General features: G+C 40.9%; 1 protein-coding gene across 1 annotated transcript in view; it reads left to right on the top strand.

The window, feature by feature from the left end:
- The window catches only part of dlgap2a (discs, large (Drosophila) homolog-associated protein 2a), a 119,264-nt gene that overhangs the window by 11,756 nt on the left and 80,433 nt on the right, over window positions 1-27,075 (top strand). The window contains exon 3 of the mRNA XM_026353774.1: window positions 14,695-14,741. The gene's annotated coding sequence lies outside the window, so the exon portion shown is untranslated. The remainder of the gene's footprint in view (window positions 1-14,694; window positions 14,742-27,075) is intronic.

Raw genomic sequence — 27,075 nt, 5'->3', positions numbered from 1 at the left:
AGATGGGGGTTATCTTGCCCATCTTGTGCGTCTGACGGTGCAGGCCCAGATAGGACCCTGCTGGGACCACCACAGGGGGAAACACACACAGGGCTCTCATTAAGACAGCAGTAATGGTGGTTCACCACCGCACACCTGCCTCAGCAAAATGCAGTGCGGATTTGGGAGAGAGAGAGAGACACAGGGCATTAGCGTTGATCCACGGCTTTTGTTTGCCTGCTGTGCTGCATCATAGCTAATCAGTGAATGACACTCAGTAGCTATATACACACACCATATGTTTGAGATTATTGACAGACGAAATTACGGCATCAGTGTGTCACATTGTACCAAAGTTGTGGGGCGACATCTTGATGAGGCGTCTGCATATAGAAGGCTAATAATGCTTCTCTGGTATTGGTAGCAGGTAAATGTGTAAATGGACCATGTGTGAAAAGTCGGCTATGTTTAACATCAGCAGATATTAGATTGATGGCTCCCTGTTTGGACTGTGCGGGCAGCAGACAGCCTGGCATATGGTTGTCATCATAATGAAAAGCTAAGGTGTGAGAGATGAAGGTGATTGAGTATTGAGGGTTAAATGTAGATATGGATTACACACTGACCAGTCGCTTATAATTCAAGTTGACACGCATCAGCTCACTCCGTGACAAAATGAACACTTACAGCGAGTGTAGACCTCCTATCATAATTAGGTTTTGTGTTTTTTTGACATAAATATTTCATTTCTACAGTCCATGCTTTACCCTCTACTCATGAAGCTGCATCAACAGCTACTTAATTTTCTGCACCACCAACCCATACATTATTACACTATTACAAGTTCAGCTCAAGCTTCCTTTCATCAGGAGGTGACATCTTATCTCCGCCTCTATTTCTAGCCTGTGCCAGCTAGATTATGAAATCGCAAAGCCTGCCTCATCCTCAACTCTGAGACGGTTAAAAACTTGCTGCCGTTAAGTGACTTTGCAGTCTCACTTCGAGCGGGAATGAGTGCGGTTAATAATTCATCGAGCTGTGTAGCTTGTGCCTTTACTGTATCTGGGGCTGGAGCTATCTCTCAACAGCACGGGCATAGCCAGCTTTGATACTTCTTCAAAGGTTGGAAATGGAATATAAACTACTGTAACAGCATGTTAAATATTGATAAGCTTGTCGAAAGATGTTGCCCAGTTCCAGTGTTGTTCAATAAGTGAAATCAGCTGTCCTACAATTCAGATGAAAAAAGGAGTGGATGTATTACATCATCAACACGACTGAATTCTGTGTGCACAACTTTAATAGACTTTACTCTCATCTTGTGAACAGACTCTTGTTTAATAAAACTGCAGTTGTTTAGTATGAATTACTGATTCAATACTAATTCTGACATGTGCATGTCACACGTTAGGAACATATCTGCAGAAGTGCTCTGAGTATTTCCTGCATCCTCACTGATTAGAGTTGAATTTCTGAGTGAGACCATGAGATGGTGCTATGTGCCTAAATTGGGTCTTCACTACAGATAAACACATCTTACTGTAAGAAAATGACAGCTCTCTAACTTACATTCAGTTTGATGTTAGACCTACTAAAGCTCTCTTCGATTTGTGACGCGTATGTTGATGAAGCGACAGGTGCTGTTGCTAAAGGTGAAGGACTAAACAAGGACACAGAAATCTGCAGCTTTGAAAAACTTTTTTACCCACTTGTTCCCTCTTCAGCACCGTAATAAGATTCACCCGTACTGCTTAGCATTCACCCATACCGTGCGCTGTGAGTCAGCTTATCTTTAGTCTGCAAGAATGCCATCAAGAGGGTGAATCTCCGGCTACAGCGAACAGGCCTTTGCAATAGATTTACATCACTTTCTCACAGCACACAGCACTGGGGAGGAAGCGGTACTGGGATATGGGCTAGTGGAGCGAACCAGGGACCCGTGAAGCACTCTATCTGTGTGCCGTCACAACGCATCAGCTCGGTGCTTCAGCCGTGATAGCACAGAGACGACTGTTTGGAGAGGTTTCTGCAGCCTGCCTAAAAACTGCAAGGTCAACACTAGCGCCCGTGGAAGGCAGAATTTAAACAGGCTGCCAGTTCAGCGTGAAGGCTTGGAGGAATGATTGAACTTAGGCAGGAGTGGTGACATGTGGGAAGGATTTGACTTTAACTCAGGCTTACTCTATGTGGAATATTTGCATGTGACTCATTGTTAGGTCATTTTTTATGGTCACAATGTTTTCCCTAAGACTAATGTAGATCTACTGTACTTGATATTGTAATGGTCACTGTTTGTATTCAATATTTACCATCCCCTATTCATTATTCATAGTGTTTCGACCACACATTTTTAATATTGATGTAACTAAACCGCTTGCAGATTTGTGGCAATTAATCATAGTAGAGACAAGCTTTATTGCCATCAAGCAGTGCCAAAAAGTGACCCGAGTCAGCATATATTGATGAGGTCCATTTAAATACTTTAAATATTAATAAACTGTATTACACATAAGCTCTTTAGCTGGAGATGTCTTCACTGAAACAAACGGAGGCCAGGGTGCAACAAGTAAAAGTAAAAGTAATTAGAGGGCAAAGGCAGAATATCAAGTTTTCTCATTCTGTGTCAGCATCATTTACAGATTTCTTTCATTTTAATTTTTCCCTGATAAGAAAAGCATGGATGTCTCATGATTTAATCCCGTAGGCAGATCTTGCTATACCAGTCAGGTGTTGTGTTGTGCCTGGCCCTGGTGAAGGAATTTGAGAAACTGCTGAGGTGTGGTGAGTTATTCTAGGAAGAATAGTCTGCAGACTCACATTCACACATCATCTCCAGCCAGTTTTTGTAATGGAACAAGCCTCCATGCAGGGGTAACATGAGGATGCTAGAGACGAGTGTAGCTGCTTTTCATCCTTGCTGGCCACGGGCCCAGAGAGAAGCGGGGACAAGGGATGAAAAGTGCTGGCTTGGCTGCATGCTTTTTTTTTTTTTTTTTTTTTTATGTTTTTTTTTTCAGGAGGGAAATGAAGAAGAACTGTCTGCCCAGGTATTGCAGATCTATTTCTTCTGGGAGGTTTGATAAAAAGGGTAAATTTTTCACAGAGTGATACACCTCTGTAACATGCCAGAGCCAAAACCCATTTCCAAATTCCAAATCATAGCTTTTTTCCAGAATCACTATTGCTCTTCATCTTATCTACCACTTCTTTTCCCTCAGTCCTTTGTATTCTTTTCCTTTCCTGAATGATTTACACTGCTGCCGCCACTCATCTGGGCCTTTTTTCCCCCTGAAGTGCTGCGTTTCGATATATACACACACTGAAAGGGCTGTGGTGCAGAGAGAGGCAAAATGGAGCCCAGGCTTTGTCACATTTTAACTTCTTTTAACACTAAAATTCATCCATAATGCATGACAAGGCTTACAGATGTATGATTCTTGCCTTGCCCCTCTATACTTTCTTTTACTTTCATGTCATTTAATGCCAAAGCCTTTCCTCATGGGGGAGCTGTGATCTCTTATTCCAAACCATGTTAGAATAAAATACTACCTGGAGGCTGCTAGATTTGTACAGCACACTCACACACATATTTTACCTTTGACCCCTGAAGGAAAATCTTAATTGCAGCAGAGTGATCCTTTGACCGTCTGTCTTTGTTTTTTTTCCCACAGTGCCGTGAGTGTGTGGCAGATAGAGCTGCCCCATTATCACATCCACCTAAAATATGAAATTGAAGGATTATAGTAAGTCCTAGCAGAGACGTTGTCCCCTCCACTTCTCTCTCTTTTCAAAGATTTCAACATCAATTTGACTTTGGTTAGGCTCTAGGAAGTGTGTCTCCACCTCAGCTAAATGCTGGAAATCACTGGTTTTAGAGTTTTTTGTAGATTGACAATACACACAGGACATAGCCGTATTTGTACATCACTTTATTCTAATCCCTATAAAATATTCCTTCCTCAGGATCTCAGTTCAACCTTTTGCCCTCTGTTCCTTAGACCTTATAAAACATTAATACTTCGCTTAAAACCAGACTCTCTGCCAGAAGTCCGCCAGAAATGGTTTGTTGTGTCGTAATATTGTCGGAGTCATGCTGTCTGGTTCGCCTGTTGCCATTTGGGCTGCGAGGTGAACAGGCGGATCGGCATGAGAGAACAGGAGGGGTGGAGAGACAGCTAGAGAGAGACGGAGAGTTTGCAGGAAGGAGAGGAGAATGAGAAAAGACAGACTGTGTGGAGGAAGGCAGGTCTATCAGGCAGAGCCCAGGGTGTTGGACGGTAGCTAGGAGGACAGACTGATACAGAGACTGAGCAGTAACTAAGGGGACAGATTTGATATTTGACAAAGAAACATGTATGAACACAGATTTTCAGCCGCCGTCAGAACTGGCAGCAGCTAACCGGAAGACAGTGATAATCTTTTTAGATTTGTTCCCAGTGTGAAAAAAATACACATACTCAATGAATTGTAAACATCCATAAGTCGAAGTTCCACTTTGTGCCATATACAATGAAATTCATTCAATCTGCAAGCTCCTGAGAACAGACCTTTGACCTTTGACCCTTGACAACCAAACGATAATCACTTCATCCATGAGTCCAAATCCTGACATATTGCACTCACCAGAACCTGAGTACAGACAACCTGGAAACATAGTGCCTCTTGTCACACCTGTCTGCGTCACCTGTATCGACAACATAATAATAATAATTGTTTTCTCTCTCGATGATGCAAGCTACAGGCAAACGTCTCACATCCATTATTTATGTTTAGCAAATTGAGCTCTGTTCCAAAGCACCTTTTCAACACATCATTTGCACTTTTGTACAGCCAATGTTAGTTCCAATACTTTATATGCGTGCTCTGCTGCAAACATGGCAGCCTGGAACACGATCTGTAGTCCATGTTGTAACATGCACAAGAAATCAGCTGCCGTGTAGTGGTGGAGTGGAGCTGTGAAACCGTGCCTCAAAACATAATGCTTTCTTACTTGTCAAACTTTGATGTCAGTCTGCTCTCCTCCTCTTTGTCCTCATTCACCCCCAAGAAGCTCTGCATTATTCATAAAATCGAGGGGCTTCCCTCATTCTCATGGCCGATTTCTTTCATTGCCGAGGGATGGTAGAGATCTGGTTGGAGCTCAGAGGAGGTTTTCTTGATTCCAACATCTGAATCATAAAGTGGGCAGAAAGCAGTGTTTGTTTTTAAATAAAAAAAATCAGTATGTCTGTTTTTTTACCTTCCACTGTCCTCTATGTGCGTGATCCAATGACAGCTCCATCGGCTTTGTTTGACTTTATTTTATTTTCTTGTGGTGTATAAAGAGAATAATAATGATAATATAGGCTTTGAGAAAGAAGTTGAACTTCAAAGATGAGCAGTCAAACTGTAAGTCAGCCTGCCATTAAATAATGGATGAACAGGGTGATATTCAGTTTCTGATCTTCTCTTTTCTCTCGAGATTCCTGGCTGTCTGGATACAAACAAAGAGCTACCATGCTCTGTATGCCTGTAAAGTTGATCGATGTTGGAGATAATGGGTTTATGCATGGGCATGTTTTTTTTTAAGTCAGAATACATTTTTATATTACAACAGTTTTGAAAAGTTTTTGTAATATAGTGCCTATTACTTTTATTTTCCTCATTGATGTTTCTGTCAGCCTATGAAGCGTCTCTGACTATTTCCTGCTCCTTTTTATCCAGCAGGGACTGACAAAAACACACAAGCATCCCCATGGATTCAAAATTCACACCTGTCACCCTTATTACCTGTCCAAACAAACTTTCTGTCTATGTTTTTGCGTTCATTTTTCAGACAGGTTGATAGGATATCTGGTGTAGAACCTGCACCAATGCGTGGAATATTAAAAAATATGTGTATGTATGTTACGAAAACACATAGCATAAACGGACTGTGTCTCTTTTGTTAACACATCAACACACCACCTCTGATGTAGTTTACTGTACTGCATAGTACAGTAACCACCCTTCTTCACAAAAAAAAAACAAAAACAAAAGGTCAGCAGAGATGTAATTTTTAATTTTATTATACATAAGAAGTCTACTACTTCATAACTGTCATACCCAAAATCACAGTTAATAAGCACCCCTCAGCTATTATTGTTGTGATGTACTCTACAAACCAAACGGGCCTGCTCTGCTAGATGCCAGCTTAGCTTGATGACTTACTTTTTCTGCTGCCCTAGGTCATAAGACAATTACAACAATTACAATCAAAACTTTTTGAGGATACTTCCATGAGGTCATTTTCAGGACTGTTAGAATATGCTATCTCCCTCTGTAATAGAAAAGGAGAAGAGAGATGCACACGTCGAGTCTCCTGGAAAGTGGGTCGGTATTGTGATACTGATTTACATCCTCCCCTCACGTACAGCACTGACATAGTCCAGTGTGCAAAATGAATTCCTCACTGAACCTATTATTTCTTATTATTCTTATATGAACACATCCATTTGTATGTTGTACATGTCTTTTATTGAATTATTGTTTTCTTTTTTCAACAAAGCAACATTTTTTTTTATAATTCAGCACATTGTTTGAATGTTAGGCATTACGTCAGTGTGACTCGGCTGCGCTTCCCACAACAAAACTGAACAGCATCTCTAGCTCTAGCCGTGTATTTGTCTGAGCTCTGAGCTCTCACAGTGTGTGAGATCAGATAACCCACTGTTTCATGTTAACCAGCATGATCCTTGTGTCAGTATGAGCTGTGCTGCTGGTAATATCCAATAAGTAGGCACATATGCACTGGATTTACCATGATGATAGGGAGATGGATGTTCTCACATGTTGCAGCACAGGATTATGTTTATCAGTCTGGAAAACGAAGGGATGTTTGGGATTTTTTTCAGCAGTGCTTATTATATGGCTTCCCATCCTTGATCTTTCCTAAATATGCTGTGCTCAGCAGACAGGAAGGTGCTATTTTGCTCTCATTGAGATAAATAAATCCTACGACCAGCACGGCGGACTAGTGTTATTATGAAGTTTATCCACACAATAGAATTAATTTCCTCTGTCGGCAGCTGAAAGGAAGCTTGTTCTATAAGCTACACAAACACACAGATACACATCATATTAAAGAAAATCCAGGCCACATATGTTTGCATGCGTATTCCCCTGCTGCATTTGAGCCATCTGGAATGTTACTGTGTATTCATCAATGGAGTCGAGGAAAGAAATCACATATGAGCACAGTTAAGCTGCAGCAGGTCTCCCCAATTTAACCTGAGTGGACTTTGTTTTAATTTTCCTCAGTAAACATCAACAGATGACCCCTAATCTGTCTTTGTGCCACAGCACCAGGTGCAGGGTTGAACATGTGGCAGCAGGATTTTCTGCAAGAGGGCCTGCGAAATGAGTGTGAGCCACTTGCTAATTACTGGAGGCTAATTGGTGCTCTGATAGGAGGGTTTTTTTTTTCAGATGCAGATAGGTGGGAATAAATCCTAAGATGTGAAATGTTTTAATTTCTTTCATGTGGACCACGTAGATTCAACCTTTTTTTTTTTAAACCAAAATAGGATATGATGTTAGAAGTCTTAGATGATTGTACTTCTATTCTAACTAAGATATGTTTACCTGCTTAAACTACATACTAGATTTATGCTTTATATTCAATTCCTCTACTAGTGTATGTTCTTGTGTGCAGAGCTAGACACAGATATTACCTTAAAAACACAGACCATCACTCAAACTTGCCCTTACTACACTGTAATGTACTGTACACCACATGCCTCTGTAATGAAAATGCAAAGGTTCACAGGCCTGCAATGCCTGGTTAGGGTTGTAAAGGTATGATTGGCAATCACTGTTCACGGGGATGGGTTTAGCCCACTATCAATTCAGTGACTTATTTGATTAATCTTTGTGTCCATGATGGCCCAGACATTGGACATTACTGTCCTAATCCATTCAGTTCATTTCATCTGCGCTGTTATACGGTATTATAGACTTGAGACCAGCATGGCAATTATTCCGACCTATAATAGCAAGAACCTGTGTGCATAATCTCCCTGATTTGTCCTTTATTGAGCTCACTAGTTCACACTCATTACAATCTTTGTAGTGCTCTGCCCAGCTAGTGAATATAAAGCTATTAAATATCTGTAACCTCTATTCCTTTTCATCTAGTGCCTTCTTTTCATTAAGCCCAGCTTTGGTTCCACAAATATTACCACATCTTGTGGTACAATAATTGCCATCTCATCTCCCTTTTCACTTTCCACTTTGTGCTGTGTGGAATTATTTGTCTTTGTCGACCTTTCCAGGAATAGAATTACACCTTCATGACAGAGTTTTTTGTCACCATTACAGGGGCCTCCTTTCCCAAGGTTTGTGTCAGATTAGGAAGGAGTAATTGGTGACGCTCTGTCATTGAGAATGCACATTTTGGGCCTCCAGACTTGCAGATGGCCAATGGGCCCTCTGAAAGTTTGGAGAAGCTGCAGATGTGCTCGACCTTTCTGTGTGTATGTGTGGTATATATACTTCACATGATCACAAACAATATCACGGTATCGCAGCACGTTCTGACATCTGTGTGCAAACTGAGATGTTAAAAGCCAATTCAGGAATACGGCACCTCAATTTGGTGAGGGTTTTTAATACCTTTATCAAAGTGTCCATAAAAGGATCACAACAAATGAGGGGAATAACACAGACTCCCGTTAGTCTGCCCCTTGAAACCCTTGAAAATGATTCTGCCCTTAGCTTCTTTAATTTGTAGAAATCCAATACAATTTGAAGTGATAAAATTATACTTACTAACACAACAGCAACAAAAAGAAAACAACAGTAGCTTGATGTGTGTAGCACTGTGTATTTAATATTTACACAAATTGTAAGAAGACATGAAGACATGTTCATTTCAATGTCTATGTGGCACACAATGCAGAACACCACTTGTGTATTTCAAAACAACGGTACAGTGCTGTCTAAAGCTTAATTGTGGAAGGCAAGAGGCCAAACTGGACAGTCATGCTTCAGTCTATGTGCCATGTCTGATTTGAATCCACTACAGTGTAAAGTTGATGCATAAAATACAACTAATGCAACTATAACGATGCATAAGTATAGTGCAGCAACAAGACGTTTCATGCTTCTATTTAATGGTTGATTTTCTGACTTTTTTGTATTGTAATCAGAAGATTAACCAGTGTGACCTCGACTGTAAAATGGCTGTTAAGCGAGAAAGTCTCTGTGAACGTGCCTGTGACCGTTTGTCATATTTTTGATGATTCCACAGGGGATGGGCCAGCAGCGCCCTTGATTAAAACCTTTGATGTCTCCTGGCCATAAACATTCACCCTCCACCACAGTGTTTTAAAGAACTAATGATTTAGAAGAATCAGAGACAAACTGCTGAAGGTCTCCTTTCTGCTGGGCTGCTGCCACAAAGCAGCCTGCTAAGTCAGGTCTGTGAATAGGCAAACACATCATTTACAAAGGTCATCAAAAACTGCGCTAGATCCTGGCCTTGGGTTGAATGTCCCACTCTGATCAAGTAGAGCTAAACGGCCATCATTGTTAACACTAACCTTTCTTAAATCTAAAACCTAAAAATAAAACTTTGCCCACAGTAGAGAGGGGAATTAACATATGAATAATTAATTATTAATTCATTTTTTATCTGGTTCTCCCCACTTTGCATCAAACAGTAGCTTGATGGAAATGAAAGAATGAGGACCACAGATGGGGAAATGTAATTGGAAATGTCAAACATTTCTGTTTCTTCAATAAAAGACTAAACACAACAATCTTAACTTTGAGCTGTCAGTGGAAAAATAAGGCCAATTTTACACAATCTGAAAAGGTTTCAAGTCAAACTGCATCAATCACACTAAACTACTGCAGAGACAACAGGGACTGAATGGTTTAAGCAACATAAAAGAAACACCAAAGCTGCTTTATCAAATTGCTCAGCCATTATTTTCCCACTGCAAGTTTTCCTTGTAACATCCGATGTGGACATTTGTGTGTTTTTAATGCATGTTTTAACTGTTTATTACACATCTGCAGTCGGAGTTCTTCCACTCAAACATTTCTCTCAGCTGGGTGTGTTATTACCTTCGGGAGAATCAATCACGCTGCTTAATTCAGCCAAGTAATCACCTGCTCAGAGTCATTTCTTGTGCTTTCCTAAACTGCAAACAGAACGACGTGGCATACTTGGCACATTGTTTTTCTAAGGGCTTAACCAGGCACCATTCATCAAGGCCTGTGTTAAAACAGTCAATGCACAGACAGCTATGGATATAAATGAGGGAGCCACATGAAAAATACACGTGGGTTATACGCTACTCTTTACGGATCACCCTTCTTATAGCCTGAGGATGCTGTGAACATGACAGACCCCTCCAGACATTGTCAGTCCACAGACACCCTCCTGTATCCTTTAAAACGGCTGTAAATGATTCAGACACTCTGCTTTGTAGCTGCTTTATTCCCCTGTGTGGTATGACTAGATGTGGATCGATGCACCGCACTGTAATGCAGACATATTAGCAGGTTGTGAGGTTTGTCTGTGTGAGAAATCCTTGTGAATACTGTGGGCGGTATCACCTTGAACCACTACAGCAGTGTTTGCCACTGGGTACACTGGTTACATAACGCACGCACACCATTTACACAGCCCCGAACAAAACGTAACGGCAAATGAGATCAGAGACCGCAGATAAACTAGAAGAGCCATTATCCCAGCTGCAAGCAGAGCCAGATATGCCGGGAATACAGACACAGTATTAAATTAACTCTGGATTTTATTTGTCTTATAGACTTAGATATTTCCTGTTGGATACATTTAATGTCACAGAAGTTGAGTTACTTTGACATTGTGCAGGTAACGCACTCTTCTACCACTGGCATAGTGCAGAGCGCCAAAGTATTGTAGTGTGTGTGTGTGTGTGTATGTGTGTGTCTGTGTCTGTGTGTGTGTGTGTGGCCTTGATGAGTTTTCAATGTTGAGCAATGTGGCAAAACTTTATCGAGCTATTAAATTGCATTAGTAAACATTTGCTATCTGACAGGATAGACAAGACAATATTATCTTATGAACTACATGATGAACTGCCACCACCTGCAGTCGTCATACTATATTTATGAAGTACACAAAATGTAAGAAACAATATTTGTGAACCCCACAAAAGCAGTGAAAGCCCTAGCTTATCAGGGCACTCAACAGATTGAGTGGGCACTCAACAGATTTTACTTGTCAAAGTCAATTTACAAGCCACTGGGAACTCTCCTGAGTCTGTGAAAACAGCTGTACGATACCTTTTGTGCCCCCAGAAGAGCTTTGTCAAGTCACGTGCCATCACTTAACTTATCTTAAGCTACGACACAGATACCCGTTTTTGTATGAGAAACCATGTGTTATAAAGTACAGGTACATCATTTGAAAGGCGTGCATTTACCAGTCAGTTCATCATTAAGTTGCATAATGGTAATTGTGGGACGAGCTTTTGGAAACATCACTGCATCTGTATCCTCTGCATCAGTTTTGACTTTTCTTTTTAGCCAAGCTAAATGCATACAATTTCAGACACATATCCTACCACCACAAAAATGAAGATCTGTCAATCAGGTAATTGGTAATCGAGGAGGTTGGGGACCCACAACTTCTGGAAGCTCTGTCTCCCTTTGATCCAAATGGAAATAGCTGAACAAACTCTGAATAAATTGTGTATACCATTTTTAAAATGCATTTCACTTCTCTGAGATTTCACCTTATTAGCTGAATGACATGAAATGACCATAGAATATTTTGCAGTTATAGAAAGAGATATTTGAGATGTAGAATACATAAAACCAGGAAAACAGTTTTATTCTGTATTGCTGACATACCAAAAATGAGAAAACAAGAGATTCACAAATGTTCTCTGTCCATTTATACACAATATACTTAACAGTGAGTTTGTTGAAACAGGTTTTGTGCATGCATCATTTAACACGGACCAACTGCTCAGAGTGCTTAAGTGCAACACAACACAGGTGAGGTATGTGTCCTTTGCACATTGTCCAGCCCAAGTCATTTGAGAGCAGTGATAAGGCTGGATGGTGAGTGACTAGAATGAATAGTTAGCAGTGGCCGCAACCTCATTACAAGGACAAACCGCGTACAGCAGGAGGCTGATATCTCTGGCACAGGCCCATTTTGCTGTTTCCAATTTGAATAGAGAAGGGAATAATGCTTAATGCCTTTTCCTGCGTGGATATTGGCTTGTATGGTACAGCGACCCGTGAAATGAATATTTTTGTGAGATGAGATTTGTTATACACAAAGAGGAAGGCCTGCTTTTCCAGACAACTGAGAAATGCCCAACAAGGAGAGCAGAAGAGCTCAGAGAACCAAACTACCTTGGAAAAAGAAAGACAATAAAGATCAAGAATGAGGAAAGGATAAGCAAGGAAATGGAGAGAATGAAAGAAAAAGTATATCAGAGAATTGGCAGGATGAAAATGGTTGATTGAAGATTGACTGTTAGCACTGTGGAGGTACATTGTGCTGTAGGTGTTGTGAGCTCCTTGAGTGCTTGTTCTCTATTTCATACACTATATTTCCAATATAACTGCCTCTTGGATCACTTGGTTTTAAGCTTTATCTCCAAAACTACATGTTTTTAAGTAGTTGTGCTCAGTTTTAGCTAAATACTAAGTCAAGTCTTACCAAGTCTTTTGGTTTCACATAATCCCAATCAAGTTTTGATCGAAACTTTGACAGACATGGTGACCTACAGCATGCACTGGGATGGGTTGCAGCCGAATGTGAAGCAGCTGGGGTGAGAGTCAGTACCTCCAAGTCTGAGGTCTGATTCTTTGCCAGAAAATGGTGGATTACTCACTTTGGGTTGGGACTGAGTTCTTGCTCCAAGTATCTCTGAGCTTTGTTCACAAGTGATTTACGCTTGGATTAGTGCAGCGTCAGCAGTGATGTGGTCATTCTACTGAGCTGTTGTGTTGAAACTATGTAGACATAGTCATCGGCTGATGGATACGAATGGGGGAAATTTTAAGTGACTTTGTATGTGGCATGGTTGTTGGAGCCAGACGGGCTGGTGTGGGTATTCAAGAACTCTGGTCTGATGAGAGTCAGTTTCTGCTGAGATATCTGGTTTATTATATGTGATATCTATATCCTCCCTTCTATCAGTGGTTCAAGCTGCTGGTGGTGCAATGCTGTGGGGGATATTTTCTTGGCACACTTTGGGATAATTTAGCATATTTTAAATGGCACAGCCTATCTGAACATTGTTACTGTCCATGCCCATCTTTTTACCACAATGTACCCATCATCCTCTTATTTTTTTGACCTTATCAAGGCAGCAACAAGACCAGTACTATAAGTGTGCCCACCTTTTTCATGATTGTTGAATGGAATTTTGCAAAGGCCTCACACATCTCCGCTTTACCTGGTTGAGCACTGTTCGAATGCGTGCTGGTTGGCTGGCTGGCTCTCTGGGCCGAGACTATAGATCTGGATTGACAGCTGCTCCATCCTGTTTGCCACTGTTAATCATTGAAGGATTTCAGCTGTTGGCAAGCAGCTCTGCCAAGCGACCTTGAGCCCTGCTGGGGCCGAAGGACTCAACTAAAAGCCTGCTCCCCTGTTACAGCAAGCAAGAGGCACTTCAGCCATGTAGCCTAATTGCTCCATAAGACAGATAGATAGCTAAATGTGCCGCACTGTTTGAGAGCATTCTTTTTAAAATTCAGCACTTGTATTGTATTTATAGTGTCTGTGGCTCATTTAACCATTTATGTAACTTATTTATTAAAATTCACTGTACATTTTCACATCTCCTTTTACCCATCATTTTAAAACTTCTGGATGAAAGTAACGTCATATTTTTAGTCAAAAAAGAGAAATAGAGAAGAGAAAAGCAGACCATTGAAAGAAAACAAAAGAATAAAATAGACATTGTCAGCCATGATGATGACATCATACTGAAAGACATAAAAACCTCTCAAACATCTTAATATTTGGAAAGCGCAGTGTACGATAGACAAGGACAAGGAAGAAGATGGATAAGAAAGCCGAACTTATAGTAGTAGAGCGAGGAGGGTAAAGAAATAGTAGATTTTATGCACATCTAATATTTTTAGATTAGATATTAGATGTTGATGTATATATTAGAATAATAGTGTATATATATATAGAATATATACCATAAGACAGTGGATAAAGGTCTGCCTTGTACTATTCAAGTTAAGCCCCTCACTACTTCTTGCTCTGTACCTATTCTCTGTCTATCACCCATTCTCTCCATCTGTTTGGGTAAATGCTCAGAGTCCAGGGTCCAGAGTCCAGCCCCAGGTTTTTGCACCAGCCATTCTCTTGGAACTATCAGCAGCAAATGCCTGTTTTGCTTGCCTCTCTCCTCTCTCCTCTCTCCTCTCCCTCTCCCTGTCTTGCTGTGCGCTACTCTGCTCTGCTGCAGTGGATGGTCCTCACGGTGCGCTCGCAACTCGTCTTAGTGGAGGAGAGCCGAGATTCTCGCTGTCATTTTCCCACCCTTCTTTCCCCTTTCAGCTCTCGTTCTTTCGCCACCCACCTGCCTATCGTCTGATAGTCTGGGTAAATGTGAAGGAAAAGTCATAGGATAGAGAAGGGAGAAGGGAAGAGCTCAGGAAGTCTTTAATCTAACATCTCTTGCACATATGACTTTGTGATGTTCTCCTGTCTCCGGGTGACAGAGAAGCTCGTGCCCTTAGATGCCTCCTGCTTTTAGACTCTGAGGCAGGTAAGTTCTTAGCCTTAATCATTTTATTCTGCGTTTGATGTAGTGAGTGACAGATGAGTGCCTTTTGCTCGCCTCTTTCTGAAGAGGGTTGACATGTTCTAATGAGAAGATGATATTTTAGCCAAAGTTGTGTGCACACAGGTATATCATAAGGTATGGTTAACATATGGCATGCTGTGATGTGTGTGTATGTGTGTTCGAGAGCAAATCTCTGTGCTTTGTAATAGACCACTTGGGTTCCCTGAGCTTCCACCACATTTGCCAAAGAGCTCTGCAATAAATTCCGTTCTACTGCAGCAACTTGAAATCATTAGCTGTTTTTCAATGTTGAGGCAGGATCTGCTATATTTACCCCCCTGCAATCGTTCACGATGTTCCTGTGCCACACACATCATCCACGATTCAACCTGAATTGGGTATCAGGGAGTGGTGGTAACTGTTTTTATTGTGAATTTGCGTTTCCCTGAGTGTGTTTCTCTGGGGGATGAGGTTATAAAAAAAGTGCAGCATTATTAGTTTTTCTTTTTAAAGGGAATCCTGTAGAGGTACTGCATGTTAAATACAGTGCAGCACAGATGATAACAAGGAGATTCTGTGACAGCATTGTTGAGGGAGCGCACTACACTCTGTGTGTGTGTATGTGTGTGTGTGCGTGCGTGTACAGTACATGCGGGTGTGTGGGTGGCTGTATGCGTCTAATGTAAACTCTAATGGAGGGGTGAGCTCTGCGTGGGCAGGTTTATGCGTCGATATGTGTTTTGTGAATGAAGTGTTTTTAGTCTGTGTTCAAGGAGACAGAGTGCGTGTGTGTGTGCACGCATGTTTCTGCATATGTGTGTGTGTGTGTGTGTGTTTCCCTTTCAACACTATCACCTGTCTCTTATCTATTCAATGCGATTGCGAGCTGAGACGTCAGCAGTGCTCACTCACTTTTGGGAGACACTCATCCATAGTGCAGTGCCGTCCCCTCATGTGGCATTGTGTGGTGTGCCACTGTGGGTGGTGACTTGGTGATTATTTACAACCTGGGTTTCCGGGTTCTTGCCCCTGTGTAAATCAGGCTGCTTGGTGAAGCATTGAGCCACTGCAGCCAGCGAGAGGAGATGCTTTGGATGTTCATGTCCACTGCTGCACTGCAGACAGACTCTCTTGCACCAGAGCAGTTAACAGACAGTATGTTATTCAGTCACAGACAGCGTAGGCTTGGTTAGAGAGGCTCTTCATGTGTGAGCCCATGGTATTTGAACACATGCTTGTAATTCAAAGTCAATTTCAGCAGCCTGCATGGCATTTTTGCAGGTGCAAGTGGCCCTAACAGATAGGGACTGAAGCCTGTGTCTCATTACTATTGTCGTGCTTGAACAACAGTGTCACTAAAGCCACTATGCAGAAGAATTAAGCCTCTCCAGGATTTAATTGAACATTTTCAGCGACGGACACCTTTTGGTCTTTTTTGATCAGCCCCCAGCGGTTCCCGTGGTTCATCCATCCTTCCAAAGTGGTGTTCACTAATTAGGATTGCAGGTACACCTTCTAATTTTAATGGGGCACCCCCAAAATGTGTGATTCTTGGTGTCTGACATTAAACCATGCGTATTTGTGTGTGTGTAAGTCAGAATGAGTGACAAACCTTCTCTATCGCTGAAGTGTCATTGAGCAAGTGCACTGAATACCCACTATCTTGAAGGTTACTATAGAGTACCCCCACTTAATGAAAGTGCTTTCTTTGCTGCCTACATGGACACATATGTGGAAAAAACATGGCAGGTCCATTAGTGAAAAAAACAATCAAGAGACCAGAAGCACACGGCCACTTTCAGCATTATGGCTCAGGGTAAGTGGTTAATTTCAATCCGTGTTCCACGCACATGGACTAATTAATGTAAATGTAAGCCCAGAGGTGAAAGCTACCAGAAATGTATAAACAAATTTAGAATGGAGGGCTAAAAACTTTGTGGATAACAAGGTTCAAGTAGCTACTAGTTTTGAAAGTTAATTGTCTTAAGTGCCTTTCCTTAATGGTAAACATAAGGACTATACAATAGAAGATAATACATTTAAGTGTAATGTCACTGTTAGTCAAAGACAATAAAAATTTCTATGTAGAGTTGCAAATAATAAAATCAGCAATACAAGTTAAAATATTTTTTGTCATAATATTATACCAAACCATCAGTGTAGCGTGTACGTAATCACATCATAATGTAATCACATAACTGAATACAATTGAATACTTTGTTAACAAACTTTGGGGATTGATTTTTTGTCCACATGCCATTAAACACATTAAACATAGTGATCACATTTTTAGTATCTGTAGTGCACCGAAATAAGATTTAAAAAAAGCAACGTTATTAAAGTAGATTTTGATGCATGCCAAAATAATATTTAAATCTCTTCGAGAACATAACCTTCACTTTCATCTCATTCAGTGAATGATGGGTGCATGCGCTTGTAATTTTTTTTGTTGGCACTGTGATTGGCCTAAGTGTTAAAAAGGTATTAAACAGCAAATCCTACGATGATTTATCACCACATCCTTCATCATCACGCTTGCTGCAAGCGTAATGGAAATATTAGATGTGCTTTACAGTAAACTAAATGTCATTGTTCATTGCAATGTTATCAGAAATAGATTCATCCGGGTTTGTAACTTAGTGACACCATTAGCCATAATATTTTCACTCACATTTCGAAATTGTTGTTGTAAATGTTAATGCAGTGTTTTTTGTAAGCACACATGCAATGACCAGTTCACATAGTGTGTGAACCTTTTGGAATTTCATGGTTTACTGCATTAACTTGTCTTAAAATGTGATCTGATCTTTAATGTGATCTGAACACCTTCACACTTCATCCAAGTCCTCTAAGTAAAATAATATCACAAAAACCATTCTGATCTTTCATGTCTTTATTGAGAACAACCATAAAATCCTCACAGTGCCTTTTGTACCCTGTGAATAATAACCTCAAAAAAGCTAATTGGAGTCAGGTGTTAACATAAGTTAAGAAAATTAGTTTGGAGGTGTGGACTAGCAAGCAACTAGCACTACCAAGAAGAGGGCAGCAAGTCAAAATGACCCCAAGAGCATCACTGAGGTAGAGAAGCAACCCAGAGAGACAGCCAAAGATTTGAACCCCAAAGGATTCACATATTTTTTCTTGCTACTGTATATACTCTAATAGTTTACTTATAGTTGTACATTTCCTTCACTTACTACTGATTATCTGTAATCAAACGTGAACAGTTTAGATATACAGTATAAATGAACCTGGCTGACAATGACAGACTATAGAGTGTACTGTCAAACACCTGCTCTGCTCTGGCTTGTCCCTTTCAACAGCCTGACAGGGAATCAGTATGAAGCAGGAGTGCGACACGTACAGCTGTTGGCCCGCTGAAAATGATGCTGTCACATTTACTTTCAAGCAAGATGAATGACTCTTGAGTGGCGGTTGAATTTGATTGCACAAACAGCTTGCTTACATAATGTGTTTTCCTTCGGTTGATTAACATGGCCTATGTGTGTGTCATGTTAAGTTTTTTTCTTTGTTAAGGCCTTCCTGCATGTAACCATGTTGACCATTTGAGTTTGATACACAATGTCAGTGTCCTTCACTAATTAGGTGTTTCCAGTAAGTAGCAAAAGAAGACTGAGAAATTGACAAATTGGTATTCATGGACATACGCAGGCATCAGCGCTTTAAAGAGACTGCAGAAGGAAGAACTGTTCTGGGCATTCTTGGCGGCGCGTGTTGGGTATCTGGGACAATGGGCTCACAGCAGCTTTTGACAGCAACAGTCATGGACGCTCAAACAATAAAGCTTGCAAACAATGAAAACAGCCGTCAGCCATAAAGAAATCAGAGGGAACAAGATACAGCAGTGAACAAAGCATATTATCATTCTGCATCTTGACATATAGCTGTAGCAGTGAGACAATGTATGGAATATTTCCATTCACACACTGTAATAGATCATTTCATTATATGTTTAATAATATGTAATGAGAAGGAACAATTTATTTAGTTTATGCGAAAGGTTTGCAGTTACACAAGTTAAGTAAGAAAAGGGGATCCTCTGAAGGTTAGTAGCCTGGGAATGTTTTAATACATAATAGTAGATAGTTTATTGGGGTTTGAACGTATGCATGACATTGATTCAGGTTTGTTTGCATTGTCTAAGCAGCAAATCTAATTTGTAGAGCTCACATTTTATGGTTTGCCACTCGTGAGGATGTGCACAGCTCAAGGAACGATATTGTCTCAGTCCAACAGGGACCAACCACTGGAACAGCAGCGAAGTGTCTGAAAATTGGTTGCATACTGTACGAACAATGATACGTCTTTATATGTAATCTGTATCTATTGCAACGCAGCTGCGGGAATGTTACTGTAAAGGAAAAGATATGGAAAAGAATGAGATAGACGTGGGCGATAGCTTAATTTGAAAGAATTAAATTTGTCACAGATCATCATTTCTGCAGCTGACATGGATGAAAGCAGTGGCAGCGCATACCCAATGAGGATAATGTTCTTCAGCTCGGGCTGAATGCATGAATTGCAGGGGTGGCACACAGATGGTGGCCTGGCAAGTTACAGTAAGACACTGGTCAGCGTGGTGTTCCAGTGTGGGATGAGCCTGCGCACTTTCTGTAGATGATCAGCCTCTGGTGTCAGATGTGTCAGTTAGTGTCAAATGTGGGATGGTTTGCATTTCTGTGTGTTTGTGCGAAGCGTGAACAATCTGTGTGCTGGGATAATGAGTTTGACTTCAATCAGTGTCCAGCTGACTCCATCAAACCCTTGCTTTTTGGAAAACACACACACACACACACACACACACACACACTAAAGAAAACATGCAGGATGCCAGAGTGGTTCTGAACAGTCTCCTCTTCAGACCAGGCCTCTCTCCCGACGGGTAATCTTGAACTGAGCCCACAGAGGAAAAGAAGAGAAGAAAGCTCTCTCTTCTTTTGCCTCAGCGTCTCTCTCCCCTTCTCTCACCCTCTGCGTGTCTGTCACTCACAAGCATACTGTCTCTAGCCTTTCTCTCTTTTTTTCCTTATTCTTTTCTCACTGGGCAGTCAATAGGTTGCACTGCAGCCTGAGCCAGTGCCAGAGCTCAGCCTCTGAGCCGCAGGTAAAGCATTAAAGCCAAATGACTCATGCACTGAAACAGAACAAGCTTTTTGCTACTTGAAAGCACTGCTCGGCGCCCACATCTTAAACAACACGCTTGAATGAGCTGCCCCTGGTTCCCCCTTTACCTTCACCGGCAGCTTGCTGACACACCTTCACACTTCTGATAGACACCAAGTCATCAAGTGTTGTATGCTCTGGTACATCACACTTTTAGCCTTGTGTTGTGCTGCATGTGTGTCTGTGTGGAACTTTCTTTTTAGTACAGCTACGTCAAACTTTCTGTATGTAAAAGATATGAGGATGCACACAGAATTCAACAAATATTATGCTATTTTTATGATATGCATGATGATTTTAGCAGGGAAACTATGCTATAAAGTACTTTATCAAAGGATCAATACAGTCTTTATGGCAAATATGGAGCTGGAACACGCAGACGATCAACTTAGTTTAGTGTAAAAAGGAGAATTTGACGTTTAAACGAGGACTTTGTGACTTAACAAGATATACTACTCTAATTAGAAATTAGAAATTGAGAGATCCAGCTTTATTCTATGCTAAGCTAACCAGCTTTTATCAGTTTGGGGAAATATGGATGAAATGATGTACAAGATGACACAGATATTTCCAGCTAGGGACTTGCTAGGGTTTTATTATTTTACTCTGTAAACATATATGCAGCATCATTTGGAACATGCTCATACACAATAGTTTGTAAATCATATTGTGAGCAGAAAGATATCCAACCTTAAAAGCTAACCTAATGGGAAATAAAAGTGGATGGTAAATGGTTAATATGACAGTATGAGTGTATCTGACACAAACTACACTCCGCTTACTAAAAATAATTGGAGACTGGGTAATATCCAGTATCAAATATCCATCCAGAAAAGTATTTGCAGAATGCACTCAAAAGTGCTCAGAGCTTATTTCATCTTTTTAATTGACTTCATCCCATCACCACTACACACAGCTCATATTTTTGCTAAGGTTTCAAATCCAGTGTTGGTTTGACACCACATCACAGGGCCTTGCTCCCTTAGTTGCCATGGAGACACCATTAGGCAGTGGTACGGCACCAATTTTTTGAATTTCTTTGCATAACCCCACACCAAACCGCGCTGCTAGTCGGGTACTCACCCTTGCCAACTGCGTGTGTGGGTGGATAGATGGGTGCATACGCTTGTTTTTGTGACTGAGAGCGAGTGGGAGAGAAAAGAAGAAAGAGATCAAAGCAAGGTGGGAGGAACTGAGAGAATGACAGAAGGGGGGGGGGGGGGGGGTATGACAAGGAGAGGAATACATGATGGAGACAAGCAGGAAACACAACACACACACACACAGGTGCACACTTATCACACACATGAATGCTGTACTCCAGCAGAGATGACTAGAGTACCTAAGTGTGAGCGAGTGAGGTGAGTGTGTAGGTGGAGGGATGCCACAACAGTGCAGCTTATTTTGCCTTCAGTTTGATCCCTGCAATCCTCTCTCAGGGGCTTCTTCCTGCATTACTTTAAGCTTCTGCTGAGGGCAGTTCATATAGCTTAATACAACTGCAGACTCTCTCATTATTATCACTCATGAGAGTTTGATAATGAATCTAATGATTTTTAGATCCCTGTAAATAGTATTGATTCGTTTGGCTAGGCATATGTTGAGGTACTACAGTGTTATACAATTCTAATAAGGCGAATTCCTCACATTATTTTCTCCTTCTTTTTTTTTATGTTCATAATCGTTGGAAGTGATCCAGCTTTGGGTAATCCAATGTGGCTATTTGCTCCTTTTTATTACTTAAGAAAAAAATCAATCAACCAGTTGACTTGGCTAAAAGTAGTAGAGACATGAGGATTGTGCATATGTCCACATAAAATGTGCTCACATAATGATTCTGGTATTTCTGCAAAGGTTAAGGTTAAATAAACTTGACGCCCGGTAGCCCAACATCAGCTTAAGGTGTAAATACTTAAAGGCACGCTGAAGTGCTCTGTGATGTTCATTGGTTGCATTGTTGCTTTTGGTCAGCAGATGTCACAGTTGGGCACTGTTAATTGTTAATACTGTAAATGCATTATAAATTGATGTTATTTGGTTTTTCATGTTCTGTTTGTTTCTTAGGACAGTAGATAGTTTTGTGTCTATCTGTGTCTCACAAGCTCAGCTACTGTTTCATACAACAGATCCCCCAGATAAGTGTAAAGATAGAAGAACTTGAACAACCACTGTACTATTGTGGAATTATTTAGTTGTTTATTGTACAAAACGATTCATATTGATGTGTTAAACTACATACCTTGTGCTTTCTAAAAGTGTACTGTACCTGTCTAAGCTAGCGTACCATTACTACTGTAAGATTTAACATGGTGAAGCAAAATAATTTCACTGCTCAGTGGTCTGTTAACCAGATTTTGCAGTCCTGCATGTGTCTTGTGCATAAACTCCATCCATAGACAACCTTCAAGTAAAATGACATGTTTTAAAAATTGCTAAAGAGTGGTTCTGTGCCTGTCCAAGAGTCTTTAAAAAGTCTGCCAAGGCTCTGGATGTGACTTTTAATTCATGTCTCTCACACCTTAGTTTTCAAATAAGTACATATGCCCAGAATACAGTATCTGGCCCACCTCATTATTATGCAGCCTGTTCCTAATTTACAATGTGCATGTTGCTATCACAGAGGCATAGAGTGAATTTAGATGCTGAAATCTGTGACAGATAGTTATGACTTCTGATGTGCAGTGGACACACGATGCCTCTTCAAGGCAACCAGCCGGGGGATGTAGGTCAAAGGTGAGACTGCTCGGTCATGGGGAAAATTGCTGGGTTTTGAGACTTATACGAATGGAGGGAAAGGGAAAGGAAGTGAAACCTCATGAGTCAGTGTTTACATCTGTCAAGTGCCATCACTGGCCATGTGAGGAAGTCTGCAGTGACAGCTGTAAAGGTCTGCTTTGTTACTTTCATTAGTCAACACAATTATATAATCCATCAATGATTAATCACATTAATTTGCTATTAATGGTCTATTTCTGAACACAGTCCACTGTTTTATAGCAACAGCAGCAGAAGACTTTATATACACAGGAAACAAAGTATTTATTCCTAGTGAGTCACGTCTCTCTCATAGCTTAAATTTCTAAGCAGGCAAAGTGCCACCGAGACACTGAGACTTACAAGGTACAAGGGATCCAAATGCAGATTTTTGAGCCACTTGTGCCAAATATTTACCCCATCCTGACCCGAATACTGTGTGCAGTACATACAAACATATTCTGAACTGTACCATGGCCAAAAAGCTGGCAGGAGTCATTTTTTGTTTCTCTTTTCTATAAAACTGATTTTTTCCTCCCAGTTTACTCTGTGCTCACTCTCTGTCTCTCTCTTATCTACCCACGGCCACAGAGGTATACGCATACATTCTCTCATCCGAGTCTCTTTTCCCTTGTTTACTCAGTGATTTTTTTTTTTTCTGCAGTATAGGCACAAGCTAAGTTTAATATTGCTGTGGACATCTTGAAAGAATCCAGCAAGGATTTACTGCTGGAAATTCAAAGACCAGTCTTGCAATGGAAGTACGCAGTTGTAATGGAAGCAGACGCTGAATCAGACAAAACTAACAGTTTAGAGGTTTTAATGTATTCTCTCACAAGTCGTGATGGTGTCTCTCTCTATGCATGCCTTCATCAACACCCTACATTAAAAACACAGACAGTGATCTGAAGCATCAGGTTTAAGTCTAGACTACTCCTTGCTTGAGAGAACAATGAGCGATATGGCCATATCACTTAGCTGACCGACAACGTGATGCACTGACCTGTTCCAAAAATAGCAATTGTGTCTGGCAAGACTTAGACTACCCTGTTGTGCTGATGTTCGAATGCATTACCATTTGCATTTTTGCTAGAGTCAAACAGTATACAGTGTTTTAGTGTTTTTATTAGCCTGGCAACAGTCTTTGAACATAACTATACATTGCTTATTTAATTACGTACTTTATGTACAGCACATGCACACGTTATACATTAAAAGTGTGTCAGTCTTCTTCTACACTTAAGCTAAGACAAAATGTAAGTTATACTTTGGGTTGGGGGGATATCACTAAATGTAAAGTTCACAAACTCAGACACTCAAACACTGGAGGAGCAAGCCTATCAAGTATCCTGTAAAGATATATGATACTACCATACTAATAATAATAACAATACTTCTTATCTAGAACGTTCAAATTGTGTTTGTATGCTTGATTGCACATACAATAGGAAGTTTGCATGTGTTGGACCAGCTAACGATTTGCGATGTAAAGTTCGATCATGTCACGTATGAAAAGTTTTGTAGCTTCAGTAGTCAAAACATTTTGAAAGACAGCTGAGAATCAACTAAGCCATTATTAAGACATGCACGGGAGCCCTGAAAACCCTGAAGTTCAGGTGAGCAGAAAGTGAGAAGGCAAATGTCCAGTGATTACCCAGACATTATCCTGTGTGATCTCAGAGGTGTGATGTCATGTCGTGCCATCCCCACACTCACACACACAGGCGAAACCACTGCTCCCTGAAAACAAGTGGAGCGCATGTGAGAGCGCATCTGACTACCTTGCGTTGCCGACTTAAACACACACAATAAGCTATTAATTACAGAATTGAAGTGACCTGCAAAATAACTGTCAATGGATATGTCTGTATCAAAGCATGTGAGACTGTACTTTTGACTGCTTTTTTCTTCCACTTGCAGTCACATTTGTAATTTTTAATGCAGGAGTAATTCCTGATTGTGCTCTCCTCTCCAGCTCTTTACACACACACACACACACACACACACACCCAAATTGCTATTTGACTCCAGCTGGTAAATCATAGCTGATGTCTTAGTCACACTCAAAACAGAATTAATGGGAATCTTTTCTGGAGCTTTTCATTCAGGACTTAAAAAATACTTGGTGAAATGCAATGAGATTGCTTTTTATAATGTGTTACAGTTACATTCAGGTGCAGCAGAAAGTACAGCAGGTGTGCACTGTCATGTAACAGTAAGAGTGACTTAATGTACAGTAGTGTTTGTCACTGGGTTTATAATAATGTACAGTACAGTTCTTAAAGCTTTAGCTTTTAGCTTCACAGACTGAGCCCTCTCCATTCTGTTTTTGTCAACTGCCAGTGTGAGTGTTGTTTATTATTGTGTTCATGAAGTGACCAAATGTCCTGCCATGTGTTACATGTATGGGATATGTGAGTTGTTGCTATATACTTAAATTGCACAGACACTCATCACAAGAATGCAATTTCATCCACCTCCTCATAACTTCTATTAATAGCCACATATAAATTGTCAATGTGACATGACCATGACACACGTGTCACAAATTTTAATTAAATGACTTTGGCATGAGCGTGGTTGCAATCATAATAAACACTTTACACAGGGGAATAGTGACAGTGCCCCTAAAAAACATTAAATAAACAGCACAACGATGATGCTTGCAAAAAAATATGTTTGAGCCTTTAAACAAAATGTTCACATTTACACCTTCGCTATGTGGGCTCAGTAGAATTGTGACACCTTTAAGATGATGTGGTGGATAGCTAACACCTTCGTCTCCATGTGCGCGTGTGTTGGCACAACACATACTGTATCTACAAACCTGCCTAGTCCACCCTCCTACCCATCCCCTTCTCCTCACAGCTGATCTGCAGCAGGTTGAGCCAGAGACCTGCTGACTACTAAGATGCAGGGTCATTAGGCCAGGTGGTGCTGCTGTGATACCCGCTGAGCAGCACATGCCTGGCATAAGCACCTACAGACAGGACTATAGATTAGCACACCCAGATCATTAATCATTTTTCCAGTTAAGTACCACCAGGTCTTAACCTGCTGTTGTGCATAGTTTTCGTAGTATCCCATACAGTCAGATGCGGAAATGGAGGATGTTAAACAGTAAAGCGAAAGGGTCAGCGAGGCAGGTTTGAAACTGTTTTCAGTCAGGTTTGTGTTGGAGAAAAAACTCAACGAGCACAGTTTTGCGTCTCTCATGTACAGTATTGCCTTAAGTCGGTTTTTCTGAGAAATAAATAAACTGAGATATTTCGAAAAACTCACAAGGTCATTTAACAACACTAGCGGCTGTTCTGAAGATGTTCCCAGATTTCTCAAGGACTCTTCTAACCATCTGGAAGAAAAATGCTACATGGTTACAAAATAAAAAAAAAACATTTTTAAACATCTTCTCAAGTTGGCACTCCAGTGGTAATACATGACAGGCATAAACACGGCCGTGGCTTAATGAGAGGTAGTCGGCAGAGAGAATTTCGTGTTTAAATGTTTGCAGGTGTGCAGTGGCGCATTTCGCCCCTTGTGTCCAGCTCCTCCTGGCTGTTTCATGTTGATAGAAATGACAGACCCAGTGGATCCGCATCTGCTGAGGACAAACAATATCTTATCTAAGAGGCGTGAGCTAGAAACAGCTCTCAAATTGCCTGCCAAATGCAAGAGTAAACCAGCCCTGTGAATGACAATGAGGATTGCTGTGTCAGCTTTCTGACACGTCTGTGAGTGATTTCAAGGAACAGATGCACCGTACAGATGGGCATTGGTCTTTTCTTTTTTTGATTAGCAGACATATGAAGCAAGCTCCCAATGTGTCCACTGGGCTTTTAGAAAGCTTGCATTTATGATACGATTCAGTCTGAACATTAGGGGTGGCCACATCTTGTCTGCGATATTCAGGCGTTAAACTACAACTATATTAAATGGTAATGTTCACTCCTACCTACTGCAGAATTACTATTAGTTATTTGATAATTCAAGTACCTATATGCATAGTTCTTCTCACTGGGCGTCCAATGGGACTTTCATAATGAATAGTCAAGAATAATCTGCACGTCTGTGAGGTTGTCATCCCACCACCAGGATGTCCGTTTACACTGTTGATCTGTAAACCTGTTCATAGGCAGGTAGGATGGCAAAAACAGCACAAAAGGAGGCATGTCCAACAATCTGTCAGGTAGCAGGTGGAACTGGCTGGCAGAAATCCTGGCTAGGATGATGAGGAGAGTTGGAACAGTTGTGTGTGTGTGAGTGGAGGGAAAATCCGGTGGCATCTGGTGGCTGGATGGAGAATGGCAGGAGACAAGCGAGAAGGCCAGACAGGAAATGTGAGCCAAATCTTTCAAAAAAGTTGTGTAGAAAGTGT

This window comes from Anabas testudineus, chromosome 12, assembly GCF_900324465.2.
Source record: "Anabas testudineus chromosome 12, fAnaTes1.2, whole genome shotgun sequence".
Classification (NCBI taxonomy): Eukaryota; Metazoa; Chordata; class Actinopteri; order Anabantiformes; family Anabantidae; genus Anabas; species Anabas testudineus.
The sequence above is the reverse complement of the archived record's forward strand: the minus strand, read 5'-3'. Positions and strand labels throughout refer to the sequence as shown.